Source organism: Amblyomma americanum, chromosome 8 (genome assembly GCF_052857255.1).
Source record: "Amblyomma americanum isolate KBUSLIRL-KWMA chromosome 8, ASM5285725v1, whole genome shotgun sequence".
NCBI lineage: Eukaryota > Metazoa > Arthropoda > Arachnida > Ixodida > Ixodidae > Amblyomma > Amblyomma americanum.
In genome coordinates, this window is record NC_135504.1 from 16,512,584 (window position 1) to 16,522,194 (window position 9,611).

Consider the following 9,611-nt stretch of genomic DNA (forward strand, 5'->3'; position numbering starts at 1 on the left):
GTAGGGAGTGAAAGAAGAAAGGAAGATAGAGGTGCCGTAGGGGAGGGCTCCGGAATAATTTCGACCACCTGGGGATATTTAACGTGCACTGACATCGCACAGCACACGGGCGCCTTAGCGTTTGTGTGCTGTGCGATGTCAGTGCACGTTAAAGATCCCCAGGTGGTCGAAATTAGGGCGCTCGACTACTGATCCGGAGTTCCCGGGTTCGAACCCGACCGTGGCGGCTGCGTTTTTATGGAGGAAAAACGCTAAGGCGCCCGTGTGGTGTACGATGTCAGTGCACGTTAAAGATCCCCAGGTGGTCGAAATTATTCCGGAGCCCTCCACTACGGCACCTAATTCTTCCTTTATTCTTTCACTCCCTCCCTTATCCCTTCCCTTACGGCGCGGTTCAGGTGTCCAACGAGATATGAGACAGATACTGCGCCATTTCCTTTCCTCAAAAAACTAATTATTATTATTAGAATCTCCATCGAATCTTTACCCGCCGCGGTGGCTCAGTGGTTAAGGCGCTCGACTACTGATCCGGAGTTCCCGGGTTCGAACTCGACCGCGGCGGCTGCGTTTTTATGCAGGACAAACGCTAAGGCGCCCGTGTGCTGTGCGATGTCAGTGCACGTTAAAGATCCCCAGGTGGTCGAAATTATTCCGGAGCCCTCCACTACGACACCTCCTCTTCCTTTCTTCATTCACTCCCTCCTTTATTCCTCCCTTACGGCGCGGTTCGGGTGTCCAACGATATATGAGACAGATACTGCGCCATTTCCTTTCCCCAAAAACCAATTATTATTATTATCGAATCTTTCTCTTACCCTAATTAAGAAATGACATGCCGATAGAACGGACACATGTTGCACGTACGGGCGCGACTGATACCTTTAAAGGATAAACGTCGGCTACTTCTGTTCATAAATTTTCGCTGTTAAACGAGCAGCTGACGAAGCTCTGAGTGCTTTGTTCAGCGTCACGGCTGCCAAATTAGGATATCAGTTTTGGATGGGACCAAAATGAGAGCGCACGTGTATGGTTTGCCAGGCCTCAATTATGCGATATTTAAGGGGTCCTGAAACCACTTTCACGAAAACTGCCGCAGCTTCATGTCTGCCTTGCAGCAGGCACTCGACTTCGCGCAGCAGGCTGTAGCCTAAGGTAAGAGGCTCTGTTCCTGATGCTTGGCCGACCACTCATGATGGTGCTTCGCCTTTTTTTCCTCGTAACGTTTCGATTTGCCATTCACTTCAGAACTGGTTTTTCTTACCAATGGTTCAAGAAATCTGATTAAAGCTACGATATTGTTTTTAGTGACACATTTAATGCCTATGTTCTTTTCCACAGTTAAAGTCGAAAATTAAACATCCGCATCAGCTACAGCTGATGTGAATGTCAAGCATGTAGCTTAGCACAATTCTTGCTTTCTGATTCCCAAAATACATGAATTACATTAGATCGGGATAGTTGAGAAAACTCGGATTAGGAATAGTAGTAGAAATATACTGATTATGACGTGTAACAGGTTGCATTTATATTTTAGAGGCCATATTACAATATCTAATTAGGGGCTAAAGTATGCTTGTTTAGGACATTCTTTAGGACTTGCTTATGTATAGTTAACGTTCAGGACATAACATATTTTCACTCCTATACCCATAACCTTCATTATTGCCTAGTACGTTCCAACCTGAATTGCCTGAGCGGAGCTAGCTTCGAATTATTTTTCTTCTCAACTAGTCGCATAAAATTCAAAAGCGAAATTTTCAGCGGACAGCGAAATTTTTGAATTGTCACTTGAAATTGGCAAAACGTATCTGTGTTCCATTCATATCGCACAAAAAAAGGCCAAGATTGACGAGTGGGTTGTGATGACAAATAAAAGCGCGAATAACACGTGGAAGTCACAGAAACTTTGAGCTTGTACTGTCTTATTGTTTGTCACAAAGCACACAGATCGTTGAATACCAGAAGGTTCGACAGCACAGAACTTGAGGTGCCGCGCCGTCTGGTCTTGATAGATTGGTCCCCTGCTGCGGCAACACTGCGTTATCGTCTAGGCCTTAGAGGATTTTTTTTAGGGTGCTAATTTACTGGCAGCTTTTGCCATGCTCCTGTTATCTTTACTTACTATGCATTTTTTGTTACGGAGACACAGGAAGATTGGCGGTTTTAGTAGCGGTTGGGATAATGATAAGATTTTCGATGCGAATATGTCTTACCGCGTGCTCGGGGTTTAAATTTCCTCGTGGTCGTCTTGGCTACCCTGTAATAAAGCGGGATGAAAAACAAAGAAATCAAATGCTTGCTTTTAATTTTGCCAAAGAGAATCACTCACAAGTACGTGTTTTTCCCCACCTGTTTTTTTTTTAATTTTCTGTCGATTGGTGCGGCACCAGCCGCCTAGGAGCCGATTTTCGCGACAGGAAATTTAAAATAATCGATAAAATGCTGAAAAGAAGCGAGGAAAGTTTGGTGCACACGCGCCTTAATAGGGGCATTACGTAAGCAATGAGTGTAAAAAATACTGAATTCTATAATTCGTACATTATCATATTGATGAATTAAAACAGAATAGAAATATTAAAGCAATGGCCATAATCAAAGGAAAATATAAACCTTGAAAGAAAATCTTGTGCAATAAAGGCAAAGCAGTATGTAATGGTCATATATTAGTCTTAGGAAAAAGTGAAAAAAAGAACTAATATATACATGTTTCAGCAAAAGATAGAAAGAACTTTAAATAATAAAAACATGCTGACTTGAGAAGACATTGGAGACAACTCAATTCAACTTTTTTGTATTTAGTTAAAAAAACAAAATATTTGGCTCTTCGTGGTGATGTTTCTGGTACGCCAGGAATAAAATGAATTTACGGCTAAGAAAATTTAATTTAAAGACGAAACATTCTTTTTCCGCCACTTCATAAAAGTTTGTGACAAGAATACAAAGAAGGAGTCCATGACTGCTTCCCGGAAGCCAGTCACGTCGTAGCCTAGGCTCAAATATCTGCGCAAGAAAACTCCGCGAAAGCTCAAGTCACCTTAACAGTGCAATGCAATACCATCAGTTAGCATTTTTTTCACACCTTCTGTGGCAACTTTTGTTCGTGTTTGCATCTTTTTTTGCTGCAATTTTCGGTCCATCAACCGCCATATTCGGACTGCTAGCTAGAGTGGCAGGGATCCGTTATGTCGTGACGGTGCCGACCATTACACACTTTTGTGTATATTTGTAGTTCATTTCACTATATAGTTCGCTGCCTAGAAAATAAGTGGCTCACAATCCGGAGGGCAGGTTGTGATGACGTCACAATGTCACATGACCTCTCTCGACCAAACATAATTTAATTACCACCTGGCCCAGTGGGCAAGTTGCTCACAATACGGTGTCAAGGTTGTCACCTGCCATGGTGGCTTGGTTGTGGTGACTTCACAAGGTCGCGTGACCTCTTTCGACCAATCAGAGACCACTTCTCTAATGCTATCGCACTAAAACTATTGACGTCATCGCCGTTTTCAGCCTACGCAGCTTGTGATGTGAAATTTTTGTTTCTCACTTCTTGAACTTACATAGCCTAAAAAACCTACGTTTTTTTTTTTGTGAAAGTAACCTCTCCGTCATTAAAAAGCAGAAATATATCAACACAGGCCAACCTCAATGCCACCTTAGTGTCGCTTTAAATCCCTCGTTTTGCTGTTTATATTTTTCTGAAGGAATTACTCCGCCTTTGCCACAGCAGTGAAGATGGGTGTTGATTTTCTTCTGTGACAGCTACGTTAGAGAACTTGGGCTTACGGGCATTGTTTTTTTTTCTCATGATGCTTTAGTGCTCCTTGAGCTCACGAAGTATACTGGCGCCAGGAAGCTTGAGCGGTAACCGTTGAAAGTCTAAATTAGTTTGAAAACATTTTATTTAAGAATGTACGGCATTGGTCGCCAGAACAGGACCTGCTCGCACAGTTTTGAGCGTGGATATGCAGTAGTAATTGGGGCGCATATTCTCAGTTTGATTCCTCTTCGATCATCGTTTGCCAGTTGGTGTAAGCAGGTGAAGCTGTTCTGCTGATTGACTCGCACAAATAAACTATAACGGTTCATTTTTTTACTTCATTACTAATGTGATCGCAACAACCGCGTTTGTTTTGTGCGGGTTTATACCACGCGTTGTGGAAAAGACTTTAAGTAAGTTTCAAAAATAGGTTTTTCGGAGTAAAAATATGACTTTCGCGGCATAATATTACCTGTCTCAGCGAACACCAGCAAGCAAGTGAATTTTCTTTAGTAAGCTGGTTAACTAATTTTTATTAATGAACTTCTTAATTATTAAAGTTCGGCGCCTAGTTACTATTAGATGTTTGTAGCCGGTCGTTATTAAGAGCCATATCAGTGTTTAGAATTTCGAAAATGCGATTATCTCGACGCTATGGATCAACAAAAGTTGGGAATATTGTGCCAGAATACATGCGCTTTCGAAAAGCATGCAGGCGAAGCAACCTTTCCTGTTCATGTAACTAGTCAAAAAAGCCAAATTTTCTCGAGCCACAGTGCCAAGGGTAATCGCTTTTCCTAAATTATAAAACCTGATGTGGCTATTATTAACGACAGGTTACAAATCTTTAATTGCAACCAGTTGTCTAGCTCTGGTAGTTGAAAACTTAAGTATCAGAAATTAGTTAACCAGCTTACTACTGCGCTTAGGAAAATTCACCTGCTTTCCGGTGTCCGCTAACACTTGTAATATAATGCCGCAAAATTAATATTTCTGCCCCCAGAAACTTTTTTAAAAATTTCTTTTAAAAAGTCTTTCCTGTAACACCTGGAATGTCGATTAAGTCCGAAATCAAGGTATGTACGACGAACGGAAAGGAAGTTTTTTGCCTGTAATTTCTAAAATCCTAATTTTTATGTTGTTTTCTCCGTGGTTAGCTGACTGCCAACAAGCGCTTAGTTTTTGACGTGAGACTTCTTGCACACAAGAAATCGGTGGCCGGTAACGCCCACGAGGGCGCACCCCTAAGAATAGGCGAGAAAACTTTGGGGCTTTCTCAAGCATTCTTAGATGTAGAACAGTAAATGCTGTAGTAATTGTCCCATACTTACGCGCGGCCTTGTTTAGCGGCTAGATAGGAGGAAGATAAAGAGGAATAGCACAATGTCAGGTGTAGCTATACGCTTACAAAAAAAATGCATAAACAACGAGCTTCCACGCAAAAACACCACGTCCTGACATTGCGATAAATATAAGTAAGCGACCGTGACCGTAAGTGATCGAGAGTGACCTTTCCCCTTCAAACCTAATTATGTGACTGTATTGTGACTAGACACTGTGCTTTCCACAGGTCTAATCATCTTACTGCGTCCTATCGTGTGAACGCGATGCATTTATCTCTGCCGCTTCATACAGTGGGGCGATATATAATTAAATTAGTGTTTTTTCTGATAGCATGAATTGTTACTCTCTAATGGCGCCCTCCTAGAGCCTAAAGGCGCTTGAAACGGCTGATCCTGCTTGCTCAGGAATGCTGCGCATATTAAAGATGAACGCTGACTTCCAAGTGTCAGGAAAACAAAAACAAAATAATACCCGGACTCTTCTTCCCACCTTGCAAACAAGTCTTATCAACCGCCGTGCACTGATCACTCCCCCTCTCCCTTTCCCACTACCTCCGAATCTTCCTTTCTCGTTTCTCTTATGACTGGGCATCCGGAGACCTTCAGTAAAAGTTCCAGGTGAACGATATGGCTAAAACAGGCACTTTCTCGCGACGACTTCACCTCGGATCACTTAACTTATTTCAGCTGACGATTAATTGAACGCAGGAATTCTCAATCATGTCTGGCTGCGCCGGCAATTGGTTTCAAGTTTATTATTGTTCCTGAAGGGCGCACAGTTTCGGGGGGAAGTAATACAGAAATGGTACACAGCCAAAATACTTTTCTTTGGCCTTTAAAAAAATTGTTGCAATGGTACACCAGGCGATTATGAAGGAAGATAATTCAAAGTCGTAATAAGCGCAAAAGGGTGAATGTATTGCGAACTCTAATGCCGCTTGTTATGAACTGCAGCGTAGGGTGCTAAAGCTAATAACATCGTACAGATACTTAGGCACCTTCATCTCTTCTAATCTTGTGTGAGAACAGCACATTAACTATAAACCACTAAATCTAACCGGTAACTAGGTCACTTGAAAAGAAATTTCCCGAACATTTCTCTATCCTTTAAACTACAGCTTTACAGAATACTTGTTCGCCCTAAACTTCAATATGCGGCCTCTATATGGGACCCTCGCTCTGTATGGCCTTGGTTTTTGTGTAATCTCCATCAAAAGTTTTCGAAGGTATTACATTCATAACAATTCCAATGGTGCTGCCACCGTCACTATGACAACTGCTTTTTACACCTTCCTCTACCCTCACTGATGCGTGAAATACTGCGGCTATGTTTGCGCCATAAAATACACTATCATATTACGTCTCACGATTTTTTTTCTTCAGTGGCTTACATGAACATGCAGTCGCCTGCGCCAAAGTCATAACGTTAGATTATTTGTAAGGAAAACGAGTTGCTTTTACCACTCATTTTTCGCTCCCTAAAATTTTGACAGGAATCATCTCCCTGAGGTGCAAGATTAAGTAATAAATATTTCTTGGTTTAAAAATATTTGCAAAGCGCATTTCGTTGCTCGGAATTAGTTTTGCGCTCTATACATATAATTATTGTCGAAAGAAACCGCTGTATGTATGTCTCTTTTTTCTCTTTTCTGTTTAAGTTATTGAACATGTTGTGTATCACAGCCCTCTGTGTAAGCCCCAGCCAGACGCCTAAGGAATTAGAGAAAAATAAATAAAGTAATTGTTTGATTATTACACGACACCACACTAAAGCGAAAAGTATCTGACCCTTAATTTCAGTAATTTCATGTCGACGTGTGGGTGATGATATTGGGCTCAAAAATTTCGACTATGCACGTGCTAGCCCTTCAAATATAGCGATAAGCTCATTTTATGAGTTCATTCATGGAAGCCTGAGGAACTCCACTTGCCGCTGTATTTAGGACGAGTTTCATGACGTGTAACGCTGTCAAAGTCCCGAGCTAGAATTAAAATATATATTTTTTCTCTGCGAGGCTGTCGCAAGGCAATTCGTTCTGTTTTTCTCTTTACAGAGTCGACAGCCTGACGGAAACACGTCTGATGGGGAACGGGCATAAATAGGAAGGCACGAAACACCAAGTGAAGAAATGTGCTTCAGCGTATTTCACCACGAACATTGCGAACAGCATGGTTAATTTTTAAAATCGCTCCCGCCTCCAAGCCGAAATATCAAAGACATTTCTTCAGAGATCAGTGTTACGCATTCACCTGCTTTATTTTCCTGCCAGTTTATTTTTATAATTTATTTATTAACTGAAACAAACGCTTTCCCAATCTGCCCACATTATACAATGTTAACAGCTCTTTAGAAAGAGTGACTCCCTGTTGCTTTTTTTGACAAGCTAATTTACTCACGAGTCGTTTTTTTCGCAGGTACCGTTGTCCTGAAAAAAGAAAATCATGTCATAATGTCAATTTTTTTTTCTGTTACCATGCTCAAAATAACCGTTTCACTAAAAATTGTGGCGGTGAATCAAAATAGGAAGCGTGAAGATTGTGCATGCATGGATCTAGTCATTTGGGCTACTGACGCACGAATGCTCGTTTTTCTGACTTAAGCGTCAGAAAGCAAAGTTCAGTAATCTGTGCCCTGACTTAGCTGAATGAAAACAGACCATGATATGCGGGCAGAATCTGGACGTTAGCAGATTATGGTGCCACCTATGAACCGGGTAGTAAGCTATTCTTGGCACCCTGCTGTTTTTACTTCTTCATCATATCTATGTCTTGGGAAGCGCTGCGCAGTTCATTTGATTGCCACGTATAAGAGGCGAGTCTGTCAAGTGAGCTGCAAATATTGAACCGATGACAGCGCTGTATATATGTGCATGGGGCCTATTGGTAGTTCTGGAAGCTGTGGATGCTCCACATTTAAAGTTAAATATTTTCAAGGTCTATGCTATGCTCGCACAAAAATTTCTTTCTGTTTCATTGGCATTGTAATAAAACTTCGCTGTTGGCGTATTTAGTTCATAAAATCTCCTAATATGGTCATATGGCGTCATGAATTGTAATATAGAGCGCCAAAAGCCACCATACAGTTCATACATTAGCACAATGCATACGCAGTGCATCAAGCAATGCAATTATATTCATAATAGCTGCGTGTGCAGACCAGCAGGACAAAAAAATATTAATTTCTAGGAAGTATATATAAAGACTGTGCCTTCCATGGTCGTTTTCTTAATGTGGCTTCGACACAGGCTATTCAATATAAGTAGTAGAGTATACTGCACACAGAATTATAACAAGCAGGCGAGCGCTTCAGATTTCTTAATTTCTGTACTAAATGTTGAAATAATTTTATATTATTACGCTTGCTTGAAGAGAGGTTCTTGCAGCGGCTTATAGTACACGCATAGTTTGCCCAGGAACCTGAACCACGCATTCATGAATAGCATATTTCGACAAAAACAATTCCTGTTTACTCTTTCCAAGCAAGGAGTGGAAGTATGATGTTTACATTACATACCTTTTCTTTGCTGCATCAGTTTCAAGGATGACTGGAAAACAGCAGAAATCGCAAATGAGAAGTGCGTGCTGAAGAATAGTCAGATTCAATATTCCCGAATATCAGTGAACCGAAATAATTAGCCGAAACATTTGTTTGGAAAAACCGCGGGCGCAGTTAAATCTACTCTGACTGCCCCCGAAAGTATTTCTGCAACTTCGTTTCGTATTATTTTTGTTCATTCTATTAAGTGCCTCCTTCACTCTGGGGTATTGTATTTTTCATAGGCTCGACATTTATTTGGCTAACGCATGGCAATAAAGCATTTTAGCTCACAAGCTACAGAGCTGTGTAGGCATGTTATCTGTGTAGCCAACAGGTCATCACCAAGAAATTTACTTAAAGCGCCACGCAGTGAAAACGCGATACACAGATGGAAGAAACAAGATTACATGACGTCATACCGAATGAGATCAGGAGTGCGCAGAAGATGAGTATGATGGTCTTCATATCCAATTTCTTTCCAGTTGCTTTGCTCGAAGTTTTGGGGTGGCCTTCTGGCAGCCTTTTTCCTCACACTGACCATGATGTGGGGTTCTGCGGCTCTTATAAAGAAGGCGTTGCATCGGCGTCACCACCTACGGGTTTCTGCTTTATTTTCCATCGCTGAACCCACATGCGAAAGTAGCCTGCATGGGTCGCTACAACCAGCAGCTTTCAACGCCCACCCTGAAATGTACACGCGATCACATCGTGCTGAAAAACAAAAGACTGAGCTATATTTTATTGAGATGATCCGACTGTTTGTACTTGTCTTCGCGCAAGCAATAGGATGTCCTTTCAGCACATCATTTGTTCGTGCTTCGGGATGATAACTAGCAAAAAGCAATCATAGAGCCCATCTCTAAAGGTTTGTGGTCTGTGACACCGCTCACTTCGCGCGCTGGAACACAGCCTCCTTCGCGTATATCTTCACACTTTAATTGTCCTCGTCGACACACGCACTACTTCG

General features: G+C 41.6%; 1 long non-coding RNA gene across 1 annotated transcript; it reads right to left on the reverse strand.

The window, feature by feature from the left end:
* Positions 1-2,148: 2,148 nt before the first annotated feature.
* LOC144100091 (uncharacterized) lies at positions 2,149-9,260 on the reverse strand. The gene is made up of 5 exons (XR_013307519.1): positions 9,064-9,260; positions 8,621-8,651; positions 7,504-7,532; positions 5,095-5,113; positions 2,149-2,257 (listed from the first exon to the last, which is right to left on the reverse strand). It is a non-coding gene; the product is annotated as an uncharacterized LOC144100091 (long non-coding RNA).
* Between the last annotated feature and the right edge of the window lie 351 nt (positions 9,261-9,611).